The 27364-nt window shown below is 37.8% G+C and overlaps 1 non-coding gene across 1 annotated transcript; it reads right to left on the minus strand.

The window, feature by feature from the left end:
- Positions 1-20085: 20085 nt before the first annotated feature.
- On the minus strand, positions 20086-20204 carry LOC120583966 (5S ribosomal RNA). The gene has a single exon (XR_005647904.1). It is a non-coding gene; the product is annotated as a 5S ribosomal RNA (ribosomal RNA).
- Positions 20205-27364: the final 7160 nt, after the last annotated feature.

A 27364-nucleotide genomic window follows, 5' to 3' on the forward strand; every position in this document is an offset into this window, starting at 1 on the left:
ATAGTCTTATATTCTTTGGCATGTACGAGATGGCAAGAATAGCGACATCTTCTTACTGGAGTCTCCTCAGTTCTGTGCTCTTTCTGATTATGTGGTAAATATTTTCTATTTCTTCTCTCACATTTTCCTGAACTCAGATTTTGTTCTTTTTAAATGAGGAAGGTAGCACCAAAAATTGGCAATAAATTCACATCATTTTAAACCTAGATTCAGTTTATTATATCACAAATGTTCCATCTTTATAATGTCCTTATTATTTGAGAAAGAAAGATTCAAAAAAACTCTGCGAGAAATCAAATGGGCAAAAATTTTGTGATTGTTTGAATTACGGGAGTGCATCAGAACATTCTATTCCTTGAGTTCACTTCAGAGTCAGGCTTGGGGTTGAATGGGATCACATTCTCCACATCTCTGGTTGATGTATTTCATTCAGATCCTTATCTCACAGCACAGCATCAGTGTCTCCTGATTGTCCCGCACCCCTACTGATTAAACAGCAAGGACCATTTCTCCCAGTCCTATTATGATATTTCCATAAAGGGCAGAATCGATTTCAGAGGTATGACTCAAGTCCTTGTAAAATATTGGTCAAGAAATAAATATAAACAGCCATTGACACTCTGGAGATTTCTGTTCCTTGTTAGCAGCTAAAAATATTCATGTAACCAATTATGCTAATTTAAAGAAAACATCTAAGTTATTTGAGTACTTAGAGTTTTCTTCTTCAGAATCTTTAAAGGATTAAGTAGTTTGCTATATTAATATTCTTCATTCAGCCATTTTGTGGAGAAGAAAGTGGGCTGGTGTAATTAATAAGGCCTTTTCTTTGCAAGCCTACTATGTGTCTGCCACTGTGTGGAATAGAGTTGGGGTCGGAGGGAGAGGGGAGTAAACAGAAGAAGCATCAGAACGTAACTTCCAGGAATTTATAGTCTAGTTCAGGGGGCTGAAAACAGTTTGTTCATTAAACAAAAGACCCAGAAGGAATGGTCAAGGTTACTAATGCCGCTGGGGCTCAAGAATTCAGGTGACCATGTGTCCCATGGTGCAGGAGGGGACAGGAGTGGAGAAAGGGCTTCATGGCAGCCAAGCACAGCTGAGCCATCCTGGGTCACCGAGACCACTGGGGCTTCCACCTTGCGCCCCTGTCATGGCCATCTTCAAGGATGAGAGGGGAGCTTGAGAGAGCTTTTTGCTGCAGAACCTCTAGCTCCTCACTACCCCTGTCTTCAATCACGTGGAAGGAGCAGATGCTTTTCCTCTTTGGGCTGCAACACTGAATATAACTCAGAACTAACAAGTTGGTCCTCCCCCATATCTCACGGCCCACACGAGAAGCCCTAAACATGCACTGAAGAGCCTCAGTGACCTGGCCCCAGCCTACCTTTCTCCATATTCTTCCCAACAACTCTCCCAATCCTTGTGCACCATAGAACCAGATTCTTGAAACCTGCCCTGTGCTTTTTTAATTCTATGCTTTCATTCATACTGTCCTTCCTACCCAGAAGAGCCTTCCTTGCCTTTTTTCCCTGTTAAAATTATATCTATCCTCAAAGCCCAGCTTCAATATTCTTTCTTCACAAAATCTTTCCTGACTCAATCCCTAAGCCACTGATTGACTGGCTAAAAATAAACTCATTCCACCAACCACGCCAACAGCATTTTGTTTTAGCTTACATCACACTCTTCACATTATACCTTGACCTGAATTCTCTGTGAACATCCTTCTCTCCCCACCAAACTCTTTGAGGGGCAAGAAAATGTCTTTTGATCTCTGCACTGACCCCAATTTCCTGTGTGTTTCTACCATAAAGTACTAAATAAATATTTGGTGCATAGCCCTAAGCTAGTCAACATGAGACCAAGCAATGGAGAGCAATCCAGAAGGAGATGGTAATGGAAGCTCTGGTCTTCGGCAGCATGTTCAGAAGTGGCCATGCCAAGGCTTCAGTGATTCATTGCAATTTAAGATGCTGGTTGCCATTTCACATTAGCAATGATTCTTTAACATAAACAAATGGTAGTCAAGTATAAACAGGGCTTTGAAAACGCTTTAAATTTTCATTTCAAATTAAATGAAGAACTGTCTGCTTTAATGTGATCCTTCCACTTGAACACTACCCCACTCCTAGGCAGCATACCCTGGCTCGCCTCTATACCTACCACAGCCCCAAGCTTGGAGATGGCTCAGAGGTCAGGAACAAGGCTCAGGTGCCTGTATTGTACTTTGGCCCTGCCAAGCTAACTGCTTAAGTTACAAAGTAAAGGCAGTTGAAAGAGATTTAAACAAAGAGTTTTTCTTTAAGGCAAAATATAAGTACGTAATAATAATTTTAAGTAATATTCAATAAAACCATAAAACCTTGCGAGGAATTACTGTATCTGGATAGCAGATTATTTGGGGTTACAGTAGCATCTTTCAAAAAAAAATTTTTAATTTCTTTAAGTGGCAATCTTTCTAAAATTAATTATAAATTGCTTTCTAAGACAGAGCACACAGAATCAAATTTAATCTCCTTTGTAAATGACATATTATCACTGCTAAGAACACCAATGCAATTAGTTAACTGTGCAGATCTGACCAAGTCATGCCAACTTCTTTGCCTTCTCACTCAATGCTCCTGGACAACCAGCATTGGAGCTTCTGGGCCTAACACCGAGTTTGTCTGATTCCTTCCATGCTCTCAGCATTCTAGCCATTACTTTTTCTTACTTCTAGTAAGCCTGCCTGAAAAAGCCCCAAACCCTAAAGTGTTTCCCTACTCCCAGCCCATGTAACTGTCTCTTATTTACTTTGTTAGAATGAGATCCATAATATTCAGAAAGAGGCTCTGACTGAATGGTTCTTCGATAAGCAGAGAAATTTTTCCACAAAACTTTTGGCTACTCAGAGATCTGTGTTCATGTATTATTTAGTATTCAGCTATGTTCTCAAGTGATGGGAACTCTAGCTAACTTGGATCTGCAAAGGAAAAGCTTATTTTGACATCATTAGTCAAGGTAACATATCCTATGATAGATAAGGAAAGAATACTTTCTCTTTGATAATTTTTGATGATCTTTTAATGCCAGAAAGTCTTTTTTTTTTTTTTAAAAAAATATGCTGTTCCCTCTGCCTAAAAGGTTCTTTCTGCTTTCTCTACCTAGCAAAATCCTACTTATCTTTGAAGACCCAAATCCACATGTCTCCTTTTTGGAGAATTTCTTCCCTGATTATCCCTGGTAAAATTATCTTCCCTGCCCTTCATACTTCCAAATAGTAGAAGTGTCTGACCAAACAGACTGTGAGCTCTTTGAGATCAAGAAGCACATCTTGTTCACCTTTGAATACCCAACACCTGACATAAAATATTTATTAAAAAAGTATGTATTTTAGATTATTCTATTTGACTTTGCGGCCATCTTAAGGTGGTTAGAAAGATGTAAAAATAATTGAAGATGGTACCAGAAAAAAAAATAGATATGAAAGTGGAACAGGCAATAAAGTCAGGGAATGGAGAAGGAGAAAAGGAGAAAGAGAGTATGTGAATAATGGAGAGGGATGTGTTGAGAAAGAGTACAAGATCTGATAGGTTTAGAGCATTGAATTACCCACTTTTACCAACTTTTCCATTTGTTTAAGCCATACATTTCAGAGTCTGGTTCTTTTCTTACCTGTCCTCTGAGATGCTAATTAGCTTTCAAAACATCGTTCATAATATTTAATTTTTCCTAACTTAACTTGTAAAGCTTCAGAATTATTCATCCATCACTCCTACTTTCCTCTCTCAAGTTTTCAAGTCTCTTAACCCTCTTCCTCTGTGTTAACATCAGAATAATATAGTCAGAATTCGGGAGACATTTGTTTTCAGAACACTTCAAATGAGGTAAGAGGGATACGTTGTTTAAGGACCTATGATTTATCATTGATCAGAAGAAATTTATTGTGATCATCACCAGAGGAAAATAAGTCTCACTTAAATCTTGGGACTCTATTCAGTACTTAACAAGTTCCCCCTTTACTTGAGAAGGGGATAGAAAGAAGAAGGTGGAGATAAGAATGCAAAGAACTTGTTTCATATGATCTATAAAATCAAAAGTCAAACAGCAGGGAGTCACAGATAGCAATGGGGGATTTAAAGAAAGAAAATATCAAACTTCTGAATTCTATGGTTTTAAAACTAATTTATTCACCATGAACCAGTCTTACAATCCAATAGCTTCACCCCAGAGACAAGACTGAATGTTAACCAGTTTCCTGACCTATAAATAATAGGTACCACTTGTGTAGAAATAGACTTAGAGCATAATAACAAAGTGAATCAATATGGTTGTTACAAAGCTGAAAAAATAATAATAATAACAGGCTAAGTCCTGAATCTTTGGGGAGAGGAGAAGATTCTTATTCCCTGCTCTTTATGGAAAAAAATTTTTGACAGGAAAATTGATAAATTATCTTTTAGCAGCACTAAGTTTGAACCAAAAAACAGTCTAAAAATCAGAGATTAAACAGCACAGTTTTCAACCTTTTGTTTAACCTGAGTGAATAGCTGAAACAATGATATTACCTCATAGATTAATGATAATGGTGGGCAGTTAAGTGTGGCAAGACAGAGTTCCTAACAGTGTATGTGAACAAAATGTGCTGCTTCAAGGCCTGGCTCTAAGAAATTGCCGTGCACATTCCTCCATGCTCTTTCTTCATTCCTACTGATGAATGAATGATGTATGCTATACTTTGTATCTCCATGACTATTTCCTAAGTATCTATTTGTACTTCTTAATCCCTTTCCCCTTTTTCATTGACTCCCCAACCTCTTCCCACAGGTGACCCTCAAAATTTTCTCTGTATTTATGAGTTTGTTTCTGGGTTTTTTTTGGTTTTTTGTTTGTTTATTTGTTTTGTTTGTTTGATTGGTTAGTTTGTTATTGTTGTTGTTGTTGTTAATTTTGTTCTTTAGGTTCCACGTGTATGAGAAATCATATAACATTTGCCTTTATCCAATTTACTCCATTCAGCACAATGGACCTCTAGGTCCATTATGCAATATCTTTTTCCATCCCTTTACTTTTAGTCTGTGTGTGTCTTTTAATCTGAAGTCTCTTATAAGCAGCACATTTAAGGGTCTTGTTTTCTTATCCATTCAGCCACCCTATCTTTTGATTGGACCACTGAATTCTTTTTCATTTGAAGAACTTGTCGATAGACTTGTAGTTATTGCCATTCTTTATTCATATTTTTTTATGCATGTTTTTTCTTCTTCTTAAAGAAGTCTCTCTAACATTTCCTGTAATACTATCTTGGTAGTGATGGACTCTTTTAGCTTTTTCTTATCTGGGATGCTCTTTATTCGTCCTTCAACTCTGAATGATAGCTTCGTTGGATAAAATAATCTTGATTGTAGGTCCTGGCTTTTCATCACTTTGATTATTTTGCACCAAACCCTTCTGGCCTATAAATTTTCTTTTGAGAAATCAGCTACCGGTCTTATGGGGGGGCTCCTTTGTAGGTAACTAACTGCTTTTCTCTTACTGCTTTTAAGATTCTCTTTGTATTTAACCTTTGGCATTTTAATTATGATGTGTCTTGGTGTGTGCCTCTTTGGGTTCATCTTTTTTGGGACTCTCTGAGCTTCCTAGGGTTGTATGTCTATTTCCTTCACCAGGTGAGAAAAGCTTTTCATCATTATTTTTTCAAATAGGTTTTCAACTTGCTCTTCTTCTCCTTCTGGTACCCCTATGATGTGAAAGTTGTTACATTTGGTATTTCCCCATAGACTCCTTATATCATCTTCATTATTGTGGATTCTTTCATCCTGTTGCCCTTCTGACTGGTGATTCGATCCTCTTCTTTATCCACTCTGTTTATTCCCTCTAATATATTCTTCATCTCAGATATTGTATTCTTCATTTCTGACTGGTTCCATTATAATTTCCATCTCCATTTTTATGTTTTTTATCTCTTTGTTTAAGTTCTCACTGAGTTCATCTACTCTTCTAAGTTCATTGAGCATCCTTATACCAGTGTTTTGAACTCTGCATCTGGTAAATTGCTTGTCTCCATTTTGTTAGATATTTTTCTGGAGTTCTATTCTGTTCTTTCATGTGGGACATGCTTTTTTGTCTCCCCATTTTGGCTGTCTTTCTGTGCTTGTTTCTATGTAGTATGTGAAGCTCCTAAGTCTCTAGGTCTTAATAGCATGGCTTTGTGCGGCCCAGGGGCAGTTCTGAGAGGGGTTCAACTGTAGGCCAAGTTTAGCCTCAGCCTGTGCCCCTCCAGGGCCACCTGTTAAGATTCAGCAAACAATTCACAGATGCTGTGTTTATAGTTGCCTCAAGAGGCCACACCAAAAGCCAAGACCAGCTGGCACCAGAATGCGACTTGGAGCTGCTCTGCAAGGGGAACAGGACATGCCAAAGACATCACTGGATGTGGCTTACGTAGGACCACAAGTTGGGAGGATTGGAGTTTCAGGGAGTCTTCTGAGAAAAGTGACCTCTATTTTCCAATTTGATGATATCTTAGCTGCAACAGCACCTGCATTTGCATGCTAGTAGTGGGGAGGGCTCGACCAAGGATTGATGGATACTGCCAGCACTTCTTCCCAGAGTAAACTGGGAACTCCAGCCCTCCTCTCTGACGCCCTACAACTCAATGTCACCCCTGTATTTCTCTGGCACACACTCCTCTTCTGCACTGGAGCTCAGGAAGAGCGAGTTGGTCTCCACAGAAGTCCGGTTGCGGTCGCGGCCGCTTTAAGAGGAACATCTGCACCTGCCAGCTTCAGCTGCTGTGGCCTCTGTCTCACTCGGCCTGCGTGGGACTGAGCGGCCTTGCATCTCCACTTCCTTTTATGGTTCCAAGGTGATTTCTTAATTCTCTCCCTAGTTGTAGGGCTCCTGTTCATCCAGACCCCAAGTGATTCTGCTTGGTGTTTGCTCCATGGTTTCATCACAATTTTGGTGTGGTTGCTAGAGGAGATATACAAAATCTCTACCCTCTATGCCATCTTGACGGGAAACCTCAGAGTAAGCAATTTTTTGATAAAAGCTGCATCCCTCTGCTCACATTCCATTGGTTAAAAGCTTAGTTTCACAGCCAAATCAGCTTCAAGGGAATATGGTAAATGAAGTACAAGTAGTCTTGTATCACCCAAAATGCCATGATATGGAAGAAGGGGAGAAGATATTTGGGAGCTGAGATAGTAATCTGCCACATCCTCCAAAGTTAGCACAGAACACAGTTTAAGAACAGGAGCTCTGCCTCAGTAGTTCTATAACATGGACTTCCACCTTGGCTAATTATTAGATGTCTGAACTAGGACTATTACTTAACCTCAGTTTGCAAAATGGAGATATTAAAATTCACACACTTGTTATGGGAATTAAATGATTTAATTCTTTAAAAGTGCTTACATGCTTACTATAATTAGTATGTATCAAGAACTAACAGAAAGTTGATAGCATGTGGCCAGAAGAGAAAAGTGAACATAATATACCAAGGAACCAAACCCTAAACTACACTAAATACAGTGTGGTGATTAAAAGTATAACTTTGGAATCAGACTGCCAAGATTTGCCCCCTTGGCTTGTTAGGTTACCTCTGTACCTCAGTTTCCTCATCTGTAAAGTGGGGATTATCATTAGCATCTAGCTGGTAAGGTTGTTGTGATGATTACACGAGTTAATATGGAACGTGTGTAGCACAGAGCCCAACACGTAGCAAGTACTATATAAATGTTAGTTTCTATACATCTTTAGTGTTGCCAAAGAAAATGAACCAGTATTTTTTACAAAGTCCATACATTCACCTGAGTCCTTGCAAGTGACTTACTGCTCCACACACACTGACAATCACACTAAATAGCACACTATTTCCATTTCTCCTCCCCAGTCCTACGGCCTCTGTGCTTTCCAAAATCAATAGATTGGTATTCTATAGCCCAGGAAGTGAGAATATATTCATCACCCAAATTGGACAGGAATCACATCTACTCCCAATTTCATTTCCTTTTGGAGAGTCATGCATGTTCTCATATATCTTTTTTGGTTCTGTAATACAGGCTTCTGAATGAACAAAAGTGTTCTTTCGGGTAATGAATTTCCCTAAAGAATGTCCCTGTTGATTCTGATTTTAGGGAAGTTATCCTCAGAATCCAGAATTAAAGTAGGCCTTGTCTTTATATTATTTTTAATCACTACACTCTTGAATAATGATACATGCCAAAAAGCCCTTCACTACAATGGCTACATTTTAGCTGCATTTAAACTTATCCTTTTAAATAAATGATAATTTGTTATTTAAAAAAATCAAAATGGTAACACCTCCCTGAAAGTCAGGGTTTATCAATCTAGTTAGGCTCTGATAAATGTGATTAGTTTGTAGACTATCTCACTTTTGTAGAGGATTGTTTTCTTAGAAAAGATGCCATAAGTCAAGATTATATAAGTTAAAAAATTATATTTCCACAGATTTAAAGTCAAATTAGGGCATTATATTCCTGATCAAATGCTCGATGTCCAACTTTTTATTAAAATGAACCTAAAGACTATATTTAGTTGGTTATAAATTATATACCTATATATCCTACAAAATATTTAATGTCATATACTAAATTTTTGTCTTCAGCGTAATTTCTGTCTTATTTCATTGGATATATCTAAAGGTATAGGAATACCATCATAGAATTGAGACAGGCTCTTTCTTTTCTAACTTTTTTACCATGAAATATCTTTAGACTTACAAAAAAGTTACAAAAATATTACCTTGAATTCCATGTCCTCTTCCCCCAATTTTCCCTAATTTTATTATTTTACGTAACCATAGTACAACTGTTAAAACTAGAAAATTAACATTGATACAATGAAACTAACTAATCTATAGATCTTATTTCATCAGTTGTTCTACTAACTTCCTTTTTCTAGTCCAGGATCCAATTCAGGATCCCACTTGACATTTAATCATGTATCCTATTCTCATCAATTTGGAACAGTTATTCTTTTAAGAATACTATAGGCCAGTTATTTTGTAGAATGTTTCTCAGAATGTCTCTCAGTTAGAATGTGTCTGATTTCTTCTCATGATTAGTTGAGGTTATGCGTGCCTAGCAAAAATACCACATAAGTTCAATCATCTTAGTGCAAGGTATCTATATGTTTCATTATGGTGATGTTAACTTTGATCACTTGGTTAAAGGAATGTGTTTTAAAAGTATACAAATACTGGTTTCTCATGATATCTTTGTCCACTAATTTTAGCACCCACTGATGGCATCTGTAACAACTGTTACAGTTGTGTTTACCAAAGATTGATTTTTCTATTTCCATCATTTCTTCTACTTTTTAAAACTGATATTCTACTGTAAGGAAAAATGATCTTTCTCATTTATTATTTATTCAATTACTTATTTATATCAATATGTATTCTTAGATATTTATTTTATTTTATGGGTTATAACCAATTACTGTCATTCTTTATTTTGTTGCTCAAATTGTCCCAGATTTGGCCATGAGAAGCTCTAGAAGGGCTTAACAGTTTCATAATTGTCTCTGAGGAGATCTACTGGGAAGACCTAAAGCCACTTGTGGGCTTTGAGAGAAATGATCAAGGAATGTGTTTTATCATCTTCTTAATCATTGTAAAAATTTCCCATAGCAAGCATGTATATTAGGGATGAAGTTTTTGACTCTGTTCAGTGCCTGGGAGACAGACATTCATCTATGTGTTTACTACTATAAATCCAGGAAATATTGATGTAAGTTAATATTCTTTGGATTTCTCCATTCAACCATACAACAAAATCACTTTCATCCCTTTGGGGAAGTCAGACTCTCCCATAGAAGTGTCCAGTCACATTTCTTGTTCTTCTTTCCAGTATACTATAAGCTCCTTCCCTAAGGGAAGGAGCATCATCAATCTCATTAGAGACTAAATACTGATTGGGCTATGATTTACTAATGGGTGAGCTTACTGTGCCTTATAAAAAACACAAGGCCATGCCCTGCTTTTCCCCTTGTTGTACCTGGGATGTTAGCTAGCTTGCACGGTCTGCCTCCGAGGCAGACTAGCCAAGGCCTCTCTCAGGTCCATTCTTTCTTATTTCAGATAGATACAAACACTGCATTCATTTCTGTTTTCAAGCAGAAATGAATCAAAGTCTTATTGCAGCCTCTCAGCCTAAGCCGTTTTTTGAAAATATAGCTATTTACTGGTGAACCCTGCTTTGGAGAGTGTTGAGTGCTTACCGCTCAATGAGCAGTACTTTGTCCTTTGGGCAACTGCCTGGGCAATACATGCTGTTGGGGGAAAAGTGTGATGAGTAGGAAGAAAAACAATTTTAAATCCCAACATCCCAGAATAGACACGTGATCACCCCTACGTCATCCATTTCTCATCCTTCCACAGTCACTTGCTCATCACGATGATCACCTTGACAAGCCTCACCTGTGGTTCAGATGGATCAGCCAATCTTGACACAGATAGAAGACTCATTGTATGATCTGTAAACCAGAATCATCTGCTAAAAGTTCAGATTTTGGGCCTCACCCCAAATGGACTTACCAGGAGTTAGGTTCCAGGAATCTACTTTTTTTTTAAGCAGATGCCCCAGATGTTTTCTATGCACATTATCTTTGAGAATCACAGTTCTGTTGATTGGGCTTAAAGTTAAATCATCTTCTCGAGAGCAGGTGGTCCAGTCAGGACTGTAGACACTCCAGGTCTCCTTGGCCCATCTTCTCTCTTGTTAACCAGTCTGAGATATTTTATATTCTTCAGTAGCTTCCAAACTTGAAGTATTCCATACCACCAGTATAAGTTTATATGAAAGACTTTCTAACCAACCCCCTTCCTGCTTTGCCTCATATTCTGCCCTATTCTAGGGTGGAAGCATAACACTGAACCCCAAGCCTTTTGGGGACCAGATCCTGTTCCCTGCCTGACATGCTAAGGCCTTCCAGAATCATACCATACCCTCTTTCTGATTCCCAAGCATTCTACCATTTCATGAATTTCTTCTGTGCTGACACATACCACTAACTCAATATTCCATGACAGTGCCTTTAGATCTAGGACTGGATCCCTTAAACCTTCCTAACTGTACCTGGACAATCTAGTCTTCCCACCTATCAAGGTAATATCTCTGTCAGTTCTGTTTCCCTCATTCTTTCTTGTTCCTGTTTCAGTCTACTCCCTCCAGCTCCATTTGGCTGAGATCTCAGTCCATTCTTTGCCCTCCCCCAACACATACACAGGAAAAAACACCAAACTCCAATATGTGGGGATTTCCCTGACTTCTAATTTCTACCAAGCTTGTTTAAGGCAGGAACCAAGTCACGTTATTTTATAATAACTTAATAATACTCAGCATCCTGCTTTGACATTTACAATTGCAACCTGTATTGAGAAGTTTTAGTTCCAAGTAAGATGGAGTAAGCATCTGTCTCTCCCACTGAATATAGCTATGGAATGCATGGGACAGCTATTTAAGGATGCTTTAGAGTAAATAATAGCAGGCAGATTGGGGAAGAAGATAAATTTCAAAGTACCATCACACTCACAGTGAGTTTATTGTATTTTCCCCTCTCCTCTGGCCTGGACTCAAGGCAGTCCAAAACCTGGACATGGGTATTGGTGTGGACAGAGAGAGCTCCAGGAGAAGCCCTGTAGTTCAAGCTCAAGGAAGGGTCAGAGGTCTCCTAGCAATGATAGCAGAGGTAGTAGGATCCCACAATGCCTGGTATATTGTTGGTGCTGAATTGACTAATAATCATAATGATAATAATGAATTACATAATGATGGTAATAACAACAACAGCTAGTATTTATTAAGGTCTTACTGTGTGTCAATAACTCTTCTAAGCACTTTGTTAATTCTCATTTTTAAAAAACTGATATGAGGTAGGAAATGTTCCCATTCTATTTTGGAGATCTCCAAACTTTTTCTGTTAAGGGTAAGATAGTAAATATTTTCAGCTTGGTGAACCATATGGTCTCTGTCATAACTCAACTCTGTAAGCAACAGACAATATGTAAATAAATGGCATGACTATGTTCCAATTAACCTTTACTTATACAAACAGACAGCAGGGTGGGTTTGGCACAAAGGCCATAATTTGCTGACCCCCTTCCTGCTTTGAAGATGGAGATATTGAAACGTAGGGAGGTTAAGTAACTTGCCCAAGATCACAGAGCTGATAAATGGGAGTGTCAAGGTTAAAACCTGGTTCTTGTGTCTGATTCTTAATTACTATGCTACATTCATATTTTTTGAGTCAGTGAATGAATTGATGACATGAAGATGGCCCCAAGTGATATCTTTGGCATGAAAATTTTCATTGCCTATGGGTAGATGATGAATGTCAGAATGTTCCAAAGAAAATAAAATCACAGTCTTGAATAGTCTTATTAGTTTCTTACTGCTGCTATAACACACTACCACAAAGTTATGGCTCAAAACAACGCAAATTTATCTTAAAGTTCTGGAGAACATCACTCTCACTAGGCTGAAATCAAGGCAGGGCTGCAATTGTTCTGGAGGCTATAGAGGAGAATCTGCTTTCTCACCTTTTTCCCACTTTTAGAGGCCATCTGCATCACTTGACTGTGGCCCCTTCCTCCATCTTCAAATATCAGCAGCATAGCACCTTCAAATCTCTCTCTAACTAACCCTTCTGCCTCTCTCTAATGAGATGATGATTACAATGGTGATTACATTGTCCCACCTAGATAATCCCAGGTAATCTCTCCATCTCAGGATCCTTGACTTAGTCACATCTTCAAAGTCTCTTACCATGTAAGGTAACAGTTACAGGATTCAGGGATTGGAACGTGGACATCATGGAGGAGCTATTTTTTCTGCCTACCACAAGGCCCTCAGGATAAATGGAACTGACCCGGTAGGCTTTTTCCTCTAATGTCTGTCACAACACTTCTTGCAATTTAAACAAAAGCAGAACTGATGCTGTGCTGTGCCCTCCTGTCTTTATGCATAAGTGTGCACAGCACATGTCACCCTCACGAGGAAAATAAAATACTTTGGGACCCAAGATAAATCAAAAAAAAAAAAAGATTGGGTCATCTTATCCAGGTCTGGCCACCAAAATAAATGAAACCAGAAGCATCTCTTTTAAGAAAATGATGGTGTTAAAGTTTTGTTTCCTTGGCAAAAAGTTTAGCCCTGATGATTATGCAAATATTTATTTGGGGAGATGCTTGTGAAGGATTAAGGGTCTAGGGAGCAGGAGGAGGCTGGGAGATATCTGTGAAAAGAGAGGAGGAAGGAGTGGGTATATCGTAGAAAGAGCCTTTGGCTCCAGTACAGCTTTGGGAATGTCTCGGCCAGGCCAGCGGGGAGCTCCAGAGAAAAGACTGCTCTTTAGAAGAATGGCCAGATTCATTTCCCCCATCATGCTCAGTCTTTGGCTAAGAGCACCCAGGGAGACAATGGCCTTGGTGTGAATGCTGTGGCACATCCCAAAGGTGTGGCAAAGCTGGAGTTGCCCACTAACTACTTTTTCCATGAGAGGGTCTCTCTTGAAGGGAAATCTGAGAGGCATACCATCATAATACAAACAACCTTAGTGGCTATGATAATCACTAGAGAAACTTGTCTATCTTCAACTCTAAACATACTAACTGCAAGGTGTTTTTCCTTTAAATTACTGGAGTTTTTAAATATTTAATAAGCTGGTTCTTTTGGAACCTTCTTTGTGAGTTTCTTTGCAAGTAATCTCATTTCCTTCCTAAATGGTTTGTCTCAGAATCTTCCTTTGACATGTGTTATGGTGATAAAGAGGGATGTAGGGAGGGTAAAGAAACTAAGATGAAAATATTAAAATATTGCAATAAAATAAGGGATTTTTCATTTGGTCAAATGCACTTATATGAGCTGGACTTGTTACAGTGCTTGCTCCCATAGTGCTATCAGAACCATGAGGCCAACATGCTCTCCTGTGGATCTGTGAGCTGAACAAACTACCATCTGTACTGTATCCCAGGACTCCAAGAGGCAACAAGTCACTGGGGGCTCCTGGTGACTAAGGATTTCTGCCCCAGCTTTTTCTAAAGAGGATTTGAGGAGGGAACAAGATGTCAGAATAGAAATAACTCGTAAACTGAAAATGGTCTGCAAATGATTTTACTGATAGTTTGAAGTAAGTGCGCTGACACAATGGCAACTTCAGAAACGCAGTTGGACAGAGACACAGTTTAGGGGAAACAGGAAGAATGGTCTTCCCCACCTCTAGCACATTCTACAAAGTATGACATATTCCTCCTCTTATAACCTCACACTACTTTGTAGACTGCCTTACAGCTGCTCAATACACATTTACCAAATTGAGTTCTGTAGGCAAGCTCCTTTTGATAAATGTTAATCCTTGTGGGGGAGGATGGGGAGGTAGACGGGGTAAAGGGGGTCAAATATAGAGGAGTAGGGGGAGGGTGAAGTGGGTAAAGGTGATCAAATATATGGTAGCTGAAGGAAACTGGACTTTGAGTGGGAAACACACAATAGAATATACAGATGTCAAATTATAATGTACACCTGAAAATTATATAATCGTATTAAACAATGTTACCCCAATAAACTTAATTTTAAAAAATGCTAACCTTAAAAGATGGAAAGACTTCAGAGGAAACAGTAAAGGATACAATTAAACAGCAGAAGATATATCTGGAAACAAACAGAAAAGAAGCCAAAGGGTGGGGCTTTTCTGGTGACTTCAACCGTTAACAGTGAGTCCTGTCCCATTTCTCTGCATTTCAGGCTCCTAGGGTAACTCTGGGAGAATAAGACAGGCTGCAGTCGGGGAGGGTAGGGATAGCAGTGATGAGGTGAATGGAGAAAGAATAGTCCACGTATTCAAAATAACTTGGAAAAGGGAATAGAAAAAGAAGGGGGATGGGGAGACAAAAGCAACTGCTGACTTGACAATTTTGCCTTTATTCTTCTTTGCAACAATCTCTTCTCACATTTTGACATAACTCTTTGAATGTCACACTCTTGGTTCACCTGGCAGCACCACCAGAAAATTTAACTTATATTGATAAAACTGAAAAAATAGAAGAGAATACAACACCGTCAGTCAGAGTCCAACCAGGAAACAGAATTTAAAATAGGGGGAATTTAGCTCATTAAATTGGTTAACAAGTGACAAAGGAGGCTGGGAATCCAACTAGAGAACAGTGAAGGAACCAGTGATTAGCCACCACACCTAGGCTGGAGGGACAAAAGATGGAGATACTGTTCCCAGAGCTTAAAGCCAGTAGGAACTGAGACCTCTCTAGGCCTGTCCTGTGGAAGCTGGAGATACAGCACCTGTTAGAGACACTGTTGAGATGAAGAAGAGAGAAATATCCTTGCTTACCCTTTCTTCTGGTTTTCTTTCTTCCACCAGTGCCTCTCATTGGAAAAATCCAGCCAGAAACCAACTAATGAGAAAGCCTGGGAGATGTAGCCTTCAGGAGTCAGCCCCTGCAATATAGAACAGGATAGAGAAAGGGTAGAGCAAGCAAGTCTAGGGCATACTCAAGCTATGTGTCTTGGCCAACTTGTAAGGAAGAAATTGCCCTGTAGACAGACAAGGATACATGGGTTTGAAGTTTCTTTCTCAAGTGATATAGCTACATTTTCAATAAATTAAACCTCAGGTGGAGTTATATAGCCTATGAGAGGGCCTTTATAAATAATTCATCTTCTCCAAATGAACAGATTGTCTTTATAATGCTTCTTTGAAAGTCAGTTGCTCATGACTTCATGGTCGTTTCAAAGAAACAATATTATGTAATGGTTCATTTGCCAAATAAGCATTCAGGAACACTTTTAAACTATAATTATAGTAACCATATTTTCCAAAGCATGGTGTCTTTCAAAGGAATTTTGTGCCTCTTCAGGATTTAAAATAATCTGGGATATTTGGCATTCTCAAGGACAATGGGACAAAATATTTGAAATTATACAGTTCTTAAAATTTTTAAATTTAAGATCCTTGTATTTATATCACATTTGCCCCCAACACATAATAGAACATATATCTATAGGAAAATGTATTGCAGTCCAGTTCAAAACACCAAAACACATCTTTATCCCCAATAAAACTCACAGTGAAATTGCTTCATCAAGTGTATGATTTCCTTTTAGAACTGAGAATCTAGGCAGATAAGGGAACATTCGCCTCAAACAAAGATGAGTTAAAAAGTAAAATACAGTCATATGAGTAGCCCTGCCCTTTGTTGTAGAGTAACATACGGGCCTTGAGGGCTACTCAAAAACCAGGTCAGAGGACTAATAATACCTGTCTTCAGTCAAGTCAGAGCTTGGGGCATGTTTAGGATGATTCATTTTTGTTTCAACAGATGCGGGTCACCATTCTTGAGCATCTTTATCTGGATTTCATCCTCCTCTTTTTTCCCTGGGCCTGGATTCACCTCTGGACATTCAGGCTCCTGTTAGCCATAGGAAGTTTTAGCCAAAGTTTTTGATCACAGTTTCATACACTTGATTCATAATACTGACTCCATCTCCCCCTTCTCATTCCAACAGACCTTTTTGCCCCTGAATGATCTCCTAGCCCCAACTCCTCCTTGCTTAGCCCACCCTATTCCACTGTTCCCACAATAGGATGTCTTATATTCACACAAGTACAGATAACTATCCAAGCCAGGGATGACAATGGGGGCACTGTCAAGTGACAAGATCAACCACTTAGTAGTAACTGCTTGAAATCCACTTTTGAAAAGTATTCTGAGGCTCAGCTGTAATGCACAACATGATTGATTGCCCAGATCTGCCATAAAAAAAAAAAAGCTACTTTTAGTAATAATAATCCCAGTGAGAACCTCTAATGTTTGCATGCTTGCTGCACACTGGGCCCTGGGCACAAGCACTTGCATGCTTTCTTAGTTAATCCTCATAATGAAGAAAGTGAGGCTCCCATAGCTAAGCAACTTCCCAGTATAATACAGTTAATGAGGGACAATCCTGAGACTTGAACTCCAGTCTGTCTCATCAAGAACTCTGGCTCTTAGGTCAAACAATTCTTTATATTCTGCATAAGACACTCAAGGGCACCTGTTCCTGTGGATTAAAAGAAGCCTCATCACTCATTAGGTGTACAATCATTGGTAAACCATGTGTTCGTCAATTGAGATCTACTTGTTCAGACCTTTAAGGAAACTGGGGGAAAAAAGCACAAGTTATAAGACTTATAAGACTCAACCAATGAAGGCACCAAATGAAGAAGTTTAATGGAAAGATATGGCAAGAAAGATGAAGATGAAGAGAAGATAGTATCTGGCATCCTCATCTAAATACAGTGTTGAAAATAAATACTCTTTTTACTCCCTCAATCACTGCACCATATATTGGACACATTGAGGCCTTGAAACTTGAAGTCTCCCCACTTGAAGTACAGTATTCTTTAGAAGAAAAATATAGCAAAAAAGCTTCAGCTTGCAGCTCTCTGTGACTATCCAAGGATTTCTCTAGTTCTACCCAAACTTTCTAGTACCATGTGACAGCACCCAGCCAAGAGGACTTTAAGGAGGGACTAGAAATGTAAAAGAGTGCAAAATTCAGGTCTAGCTCTACTCACCAAGTTGTGTGCTTTTTTTCTAATTGGCTCACCCAGAGGGCACACATTTTCTGAATTCAAGTGATAGTTACTGCCCTGCTTGAAAACTCAATTTTTTTCCTAGCCTCTCCAGACCAGATTTTATTTATTCTGTAGTTCCTTAGACCTTTCTCTGGGAGTGGAATGAACCAGAGATGTGGTTTGTTCATGTTGTTACTTTGATTATTTATCAACAGTCTCAGTAAAGAACTTTGTAGAATCTCTAGAACTCATAATTATGTCTCCAAAAAATACATTTAATTGTTAGCAGTAGATCAAAAAGATAAGTTGGTAGATTTCTAAAAGAATTACAGAGAAATGGAAGAAATTTTTTGAGTAATGGTTTATCTACTCAAGATTACAAAAATCCCAGAGAGAGCCATTCTCCACTGTAGAGATTTGCTTCAGTGTCTAATGGCCTCCCTATAAATAGGGGAGACTGGAAAACAATTTCACAAATAATTCTATCATATTCAAGGCTCTACTCACCAGGAACACAAAAAGTCAACAGTTGGCCTTACACAGATTTCCACAGTGGACACCCAATGACTGTATGAATCAATGACCCAGTTTCTATTTCAGTCTTTAAAGGTGCTTACCACATTGTTTGTTCAAGACAATATTTATTGATTTTGATTGATTCAATTTCTATTCCCATAATATCCAGCTGAAATTTAATCACTCTACTCAATCTTAATTGCTTTAAACTATCATATTACAATAATATTTCATCATTTTAAAAAGGCACCCAGATGTGGCACTGAAATGTTTAAAAACAGAGACAGAAAGTTCAGCATATTTATTTGATAAGAAGGTGCTGTCATTCTTACTCTCCTCACTGGTCTTTTATCTAATCGTCAGAGAAACAGGGAAGAGTCTATGCTTGGGCTCAACTCAATTCCATCACACCATGTTATACTTCCAAGTCCTTCACAAAAAGCAACAAGCAACTAAACACCCATAGGTCACAGCAGGAACCCACTGGTTCTTCAGGGAAGAATCACAGAAGCCACACCCAAGACACACAGGACACAGACAGACAGGCAGACATGAGACTCATCAGATCTTCACTGGGCCAGTTTAGTTTTAATCTGTTTTACTAATACGTGGTCAGCCCACTACTCTTTGGCTTCATGCTCTCAGCTTCTTTTGCTTGATTCCAAGTCCCTGGTCATGACTGGGAAAGCTTGCACCATGGATGTTTCCCTAGATGCTTCATCTAGAAAGATCAAAGTCTTTGTAATGTTGTTTTCCTTTCTGAAGGGAATCATTCATTTATTCAACAAATACTTTTAAACTACCCAATACGTACCTTGAATCATTCTAGGCTTTGGAGATATAGCAGTGAAAAAGAAAGACTAAGCCATAGTAGAGGGGGGGCAGTCAAATAAATGTCACATGTGGTAATGCTACAAACAATTATGAAGCAATGTAAGACAGTGAGGGTTATTTTAGAAAGGGTTAAGAAAGGAGATCTCTTTGATAATGTGACATTTGAGCCAACAGCTGAAGGAGGGAGAGAGTAAGCCATAAGGCTAATATAAGGCAAAAAGCATTCCAGGCAGAGAATAGCAGATGAGAAAGCCCTGAGGCAAAAGTGGGCTTTTATGGTTAATCAGGAGACCAGTATGACTGGAGAGAACTAATTTAGTGAGAGAGTTGTAGGAGATAACATCAAAGAAGTAATGAAGAGCCAGTGACTTTTACTCTGGAGTAGATGGGGAGTCAGTGGAGGATTTCGAAATTGAAAAGACAACCTGACTTAGATTTTAAAATAATCTATAGGCTTTAAAAGGCTGCAATGTTGAGACTAGACTGGGACAAGGGGCTGTGGAGGAGTGGCAAGAGTAATAGCAGGAAGACTAGTTAGGGGACACTTACAATAACCCAGGAACGAGATCACAGTGGCATGGACCAGGGTGACAGAAGTTGAAGTGATGAAGTGGTCAAATTCTGAAACTGTTTGGAAGATGTCACTGATTGGATTTGCTGATGGATTCCATGTGAGGTGTGAGATGAAGGAAGATTCAAAGATTACTTCATGTTTAGGGCCTGAGAAACTGAAAGGATGAAGAAAGATAAGATTTAAAGGTGGAAATCAGAAGTTAAGTTTTGTACCCATTAAATGTGAAATGCCCATTAGTCATTCAAGGAGAGGTATTGAATAGGGGAACCAAGAAAGTGGTTCTCTAGAAGCCACTGTTTAAAGGAGGGAGGAGTATTGTTTTCAGATGTTGCCGAACAAGTAAAATAAAGGACTAAGAACTGGCCTTCAGACTTTCCAATTTGTGGGTCATTAATGGCCTTTACAAGAACAGTTTTAGTGTAATAACAGGGCAAAAGCCTGACTGGGATTCAAAAGAGAATGGGAAGAGAAGGAGGTAGAGACGATGAGTGGAGACAACTCTTTTTAGGTGAGGCAACCCTTGGTTGACCTCACAGATTGCAAGGACCTTATCAGTTTACAATCCCTTATTTTTTTTTTATTTTTTACACCTACAGCACCTGGTCTTCCTAGGTGGTCTCCCATCCAAGTACTAACCAGGCCCAACCCTGCTTAGCTTCTAAGATCAGATGGGATTGGGCTTGTTCAGGGTAGCATGGCCATAGATGAGTGAAGACAACTCTGACAGCTTTGCTGAAAATGGGAGCAAAGAAATGCAGTGGTAGTTGAGGAAGAATTTGAAAGTTGTGGGAGGATTATTTTGATGGGAACAATCCAGCTAGGCTCCTATCATCCCACTATAGGATTAGATAGAAATCTCTTACTGAAATTCTTTGATCCTCTTTCTCATTCACCCATACGCAAGCAGTTTTTTCCCATTTGCCTACAGCACCTCAGACATGCAACCTATCTTCCCCCATTTCTAACTACTGACCTTGCTGATTTTCCTTGATTCCAACAAGTTTTTCTCCATCATGATCCCTTCCATCAGTAGTTCATTCACTAAACAAACATTTAATATGCCAGGCATTGAGCCGATTGCTAAGGATGTAGGGATGAGTAAGACTCAGTTCTGTACATTTCTGTACATTTTTCAATAGTCTTAGCAAATAATACTAAATTGGTGATTTTTAACATTGGAATTACCTTCTCTTGGTTTGGCATCTGTCTGTTAAATCTATTAAAATGTCATGTGTTAAATAGAAATCTTTAATTTTTGTATAGTCAAATCTTTCAAACTTTTGCCTTATGGTTTAGGTGTGTTTATTATTTTACATGTTCTTTTCTTAAGTTAATAGATTTATGCAATCCATTTGGAGGGCATTTTGGTCTACTTAATGAGCTAGAAGTCCAGGAAGGTGACAATTGAGCATGAAGAGTATCTGCTCATACACATTTCTGTCTCTCCAACTCCCACCATCCTTAAGTCATTGAAAATAACTACCATCCTAGAATTCTACACCCAATGAAATTATCTACCAAGAATAAAGTAAAAATGAAGACATCTTCATACAAACAGAAACAGAGAGAGCTTGCCACCAGCAGGCCTTCACAGAAGGAAATTCTAAAGGATGTATTTCAGGCCAAAAGAAAGTGATTGCAAGTGGAAAAAATAGAAAGCACTTAAAATAGTACATATGTGAGTAAATATAAGTAAATAAACAGTAATGTTATTGTATACTGTTTAAAACAAACCAAGAACTAAAATATTTGGCATCTATATCATACTGGTAAGGAGAGTAAACAAATGCGGTTTAAGAATCTAAAGTCTGTATTGTTTGGAAAGAAAGTAAAGATATTAAAGTTTATATGTATATAAGTTAGGATGCATGGTGTAATTTCTGGAGTAAAAAATACTGAAAGAATAAAAATAATAATATAACTGTCAAACTAATATGTTATTTCAAGTCCATTGAAAAGTAGATGCCAGAACAGTATTAAAATGAAAGAGATTTGTTGGGGCTAATGCCTATGATAGATAAAGGAGCAGAAGTCAGAGACAGCAGAAAGAATCTTCAGATTATGATGCATATCTGACATCTGTGAAGGAGAGGGAGAAGGAAGAGGGATTGGTTAAGATCCAAGCTATTATTTGAGGAGAAAGCTCCAGAAAAAGGAGGAACAAATACAAAGCCAGAAGGAGAGAGAGGTCATAATACATTCCATGACCTGAAAAGGGTTCACTATGACAGGAGCATTGTACAGGGGGCTCTGAAGAACAAGGTAGGAAGGAGCTGAACAGAAGAGTACGGTCACAAAGAACCTTACATGCCATCCGAGGAAGAAATTTGAATTTTAACCTGAAAGCAATGGAAAGTCATTAGGTGATATTTTCTAAGAAAATAATATCTATTCAACAAGTATTGGAGCACCTACTGTATACTAGCACTCTCTGGTTGCCTCCGAACAAGACACAGACCCCACCTTCCTGTTTCAATCAGGATTGGCAAGAGGAGACATAGGTTTCAGAGTAGGGCCAATCAGTAGATAGCTATGTGGGGAACTGGGGTTCCAAAAATAAAGCAGTGCAAGTAAATGAAGTATAAGATCCAAATAAAGACCAGGGGAAGAGCTCCATAGTGCATTGGCAGGACCTGGACTAGGATGAGGCAAGCAAAGAGGTTAAACTTTAATGAGGCACTTACTCTTAGACTCATGCAAGTGCAGCATTCACACCTGGAAATAAATGCCTCCTTAAATTTTTCTTTTGAATAATAATTTTATTAAGACATAATTTATTAATCTGATACCAAAATTTGGTAAAGATAACATAAAAAAAGAAAACTACAGACCAATATCTCTCATGAACACATAGGCAAAAATCCTAAATAAGATTCTAGCAAACCAAATACAACAACATATTAAAAAGATTATACACTATGATCAAGTGGGCTTCATCCCAGGGGCACAGAAAATGTTTAACATATGCAAATATATTAATGTGATACGCCGCAATAACAAAACAAAGAATAAGAATCATATGATCATATCATTAGTTGCAGAAATAGCCTTAGACAAGAAACAACATCTGTTTATGATCAAAACACTTAATAAAATAAATATAGATAGAAAGTACTGCAACATAATAAAGGCCATGTATGACAAACACTCAGCCAATATTATACTTAATGGTGAAAAACTGAAAACCTTTTCTTTAAGATCAGGAACAGGACAAGTCTGTCCACTATAGCCACTGTTATTCAATATAATATTGGAGGTCCTAGCAAGTGCAATCAGGCAAGAGAATGATATAAAAGGCATCCAAATAGAAAATGAAGAAGTCAAATTGTCACTATTTGTGGATGACATGATTCTCTATATAGAAAGGACTTCATAAAAACACTACTAGAAATAATAAGCAAATACTGTAAATTTTCTGGATACAAAATCAATGTTCAAAAATCCATAGCATTCCTATACTCTAATAATGAAGTGTCAGAAAGAGAAATGAAAAAAACAATTCCTTTTGCAATTGCAAAAAGAAGAATAAAATACCTAGGAATAAATCTAACAAAACATGTGAAAGACCTACATAATGAAAATTATAAGACTCTATTAAAAGAAATTGAGGAAGACACAAAAATTGAAAGATATTCCATGTTCTTGGATCAGAAGAATCAACATAGTTAAAGTGACCTTATTACCTAAAACATTATACAGATTTAATGTATTTTTTAAATACAAATTTTATACAGATTTTAATGTATTTTTGTTCTACTTAAAGAAATAGAAAAAAAAATAATCAGATTTGTATGGAAGCACAAAAGACTCCGAATAGCCAAAGCCATCGTGAGAAAAAAGAACAAAGCTGGAAGTATCATTCTGTCTAAGTTCAAATTATACTCCAAAGTGAAAATAATCAAAATGGCATGGTATTGGCAGAAAAACAGACCCATAAACCAGTGGAAAAGAATTGAAAGGCCAGAAGTAAACCCCCATCTATATGGACAAATAATTTTCAACAAAGGAGTCAAAAACATAAAATAGAGGAAAAAAAGCCTCTTCAATAAGTGGTGTGGGGAAAACTAGAAAGCCACATGCAAAAGAATGAAACTAGACTGTTGTCTATCACCACACACCAAATTTAACTCAAAATAGATTAAGGGCCCGAATATAAAACCTGAATCAATAAAATGCATAGAAGAAAATATTAGGTACTAAACTCAAAGACCTTGGACTTAAAGAGTATTTTATGATTTTGACCTCAAACGCAAGGGAATTGAAAGCAAAAATAAATGAATGGGACTACATCAAACTAAAAAGCTTCTGCATGGCAAAAGAAACCATTATGAAGGCAAAGAGACAACCATCCGAATAGGAAAATGCATTTGCAAACAATGCCTCTGATAAGGGCCTAATTTCCAAAACATACAGAGAACTCATACAACTCAATAACAACAAAAAAACAAACAATACAATTAAAAAATGGACAAGTCTACGGCCATGTCACCCTGAACAAGCCAAATCCCATCTGATCTCGGAAGTTAAGCAGCGTCAGGTTCGGTTAGTACTTGGATGAGAGACCACCTAAGAAGACCAGGTACTGTAGGTATAAAAAATAAAAAATAAGGGATTGTAAGCTGACAAGGTCCTTGCAATCTATGAGGTCAAACAAGGATTGTCTCACCTAAAAAATATAATGATAAATTTTTTAAAAATATGGACAGAGGACCTGAACAGACACTTTTCCCAAGAAGACATACTCATCACTAGCTGTTAGGGAAATGCAAATCAAAACCACAATGAGATACCATTTCACACCTGTTAGAATAGCTGTCATCAACAGGACAATAACAAGTGTTGAAGAGGATATGGAGAAAAAGGAGCCCTCATACACTGCTGACAAGACTGCAGATTGGTACAACCACTATGGAAAACAGTATGGAGGTCTTCTCAAAAAACTAAAACTTGATCTACCATATGATCCGGCAATCCCTCTACTGGGTATTTACCCAAAAAACTTGAAAATATTTACCCAAAAAGATATTTACACATCGCTGTTCATAGATGCATTATTCACAGTGGCCAGGACATGGAAGCTACCAAAGTGTCCTACAATAGATGATTGGATAAAGAAGCTGTGGTACATATATACAATGGAATATTACTCAGCTATAAGAAGAGATGAAATACTGCCATTTGAGACAGCATGGATGGATCTTGAGATAATCATGCTAAGCAAAATAAGCCAAACAGAAAAAGTTGAAAAGCATATGATATAACATATATGTGGGATGTAAATCTAAAATCAACAAACAAGCATGATAAACAGAGACTCATGGACATGAACAGTGGGCTAGTAGTTACCAGAGGGAAGAAGGGGAGAGGGGAGATAAATAGGGGTAAAATGGGTCATATATGTGGTGATGGAAAAAAATCTAACTATGGGTGGTGAACACAAAATGCAATATATATATGACTTATTGTTGAATTGTACACTTGAAACTTATTGGATTTTGTTAATCACATCATCCCCTTCAAAATATATTTTTTCAAAAGAGATAACTTACTACCATAAAGTTAATCATTTTAAAGTATGAACTTAGTTATCCCTCCATTACCACTAACTCCAGAACATTTTCATTATCCCCCCAAAAAACTCATATCCATTAGCAGTCACTCCCCTTTCACCCTCCACCCCTAAATCCCTGGTAACCACTAATCTATGTCTATGGATTTGCTGATTTGGACATTTCATATAAATTGAAGCAGACAATATATCTGGCTTCTTTCACTTAGCATAATGTTTTCAAGATTCATCCATGTCGTTGCATGCTGAATGTTTTATTGTATAGATCTACCTTTTGTTTGTCATTCCTCAATTAATGGACATTACAGTTGTCTATACTTTGGGTTATTATGAATATTGCTGCTATGAACATTTATGTACAAGTTTTTGCATGAGCATTTGTTTTCAGTTCTCTTGGGTATGCACCTAGGGTCATATGGTAACTGCTAAGGTGTTTTCCAAAGTAGCTGTACCACTTTGCATTCCCACCAGCAACATATGAGGGTTCCAATTTCTCTACAATGTCACCAACACTTTATTTTCCTTCCTTTTCACTACAGCCAACCTAGTTGGTGTGAAGTATTTCTTGTTATGGTTTTGGTTTTCATTCCTCTAATGACTAATGATGTTGAGTATCTTTTCATGAGCATCTTTTCAATCCACTTGTCATCCCTACCATCACCTCAGAATGTAAAGAAACGAGGGACATAAAAGCATCTCCTCTTCAATAATATAGAAGACTGGGCATACCTGTCCTGTGTCTCTCTCTCCTGCACCCAGCAGGTCCTAAACTCCTCCTAGTGGGACTTCAGAATTTATACATTTCACTATTATGGAACCAAATATTCTTACATTTTGGTCACAGGCTCTGGCTTACTCAAAATCACCCTATAACATCATTTAGTTTATCAGGAGAAGGCTCAAGGTTTCTTTACAAACAGCCTACCTAGGAAGACCTTTAAAAAGAATGCCTCTTTAACCTCCTTATCTGGTGTAGCTAAACCACCTTTTTATTCACACAATGCTTCTCCTCAGACTCAGGAGAATAAACCAAGCCTTTTGTTTTTGTTTTCCTGGATTGAGCTTCAATGTCAAATATTCTCCATGCAGACAAAAACACTTGCAGACTATGAGGCTAGCACAGTTAACCTTAAATGTTTGCATGTGATTTATCTGGTGGTAAATTACACAACTTTACATCAGCCTTGTCAATAGCAAAATGAAGCCATTTACCAAAAAGCCATATGATGGAGGATGCTTCTGTGGCATAGGACTGAAATCTGACTGAAAGATATCAAGAAATACCATCTGTGTTGTGATTTATGACAATACTGAAGAAGGCTGTTAGACTGCTTTGGAAGTACTAAACATATTAAGGACTAAATGCAGTATTTGGTACTGCTTTTTATTATTTGAATGCATTTTAAGTATGTCTGCCTCTGAAATGCACTGCAGTTTCAGGGGGAAAAAATGTTTTTCTTAGGTCTGATTTGTTTTGAATGAAGACAATCATGGGAAAGTTAAGCATCAGCTTATTAAAACTTAAGGCAAGATTCAGAACAGTTTAATTACAGAGTATCCTTGCAATTAGATCCTGGAGGAAACTTATTCCTGACTGTTTCCATATTTTGTTCCTTATTTTTAAGGTCAACTTTATCAGCCATGAATCTATTATGAATCATGAACTGGAACAAATATATCTTAAGTAAAAAAGAAAGAGAATGTCGTTTAACTAGTGGGGTATCAATTAAATTCGAATTTTGCCTTTTAAAAGAATTTTATCACATTAAGGGTCAAGATTTTATGAGAAATCAATAGAATGTCAAATGCCTGCAAAGTATAGAATAAGAACAGGAACAAATTCTATGTTTAAACTAAATGCCAAATTGCATTTTTCTCTAGTATTTTTCCATTCTAATTAATCTATCTAATATCACCTTCTTCTAGCTTTCAGTATTTTCATCATTGAGATAGGAATTTCAGTTCTTATAAGCAATAAACAATTCTTTAAAGGCTTTTGTTCTTTAATATGAAATTTCTGATTAAACAGCTATCCTTACCAAAATGATAATTATTTCTAATGATTTATAAATAAATGTTTCTTTAATTCTCTCATCGTCTTGCTTTCTCATAAACTCGAAGTAATAAGAAAACTGGGGAGTCAAACAGAGGTCTATAGGATTGTCCCATAACTGTAAACCCACCCTTTTATTCCCTGCTGTGGTACCCAGGCCAGGACTCTGAAAACCACATTTCTGCTGCACCAGCTGGCTCCCTTTGCCATAAGGCAGCACTAGAGGGAGATGGCAAGGCTGGAG

This window comes from Pteropus medius, unplaced genomic scaffold (genome assembly GCF_902729225.1).
Source record: "Pteropus medius unplaced genomic scaffold, Ma_sr-lr_union100, whole genome shotgun sequence".
NCBI classification, from domain to species: Eukaryota; Metazoa; Chordata; class Mammalia; order Chiroptera; family Pteropodidae; genus Pteropus; species Pteropus medius.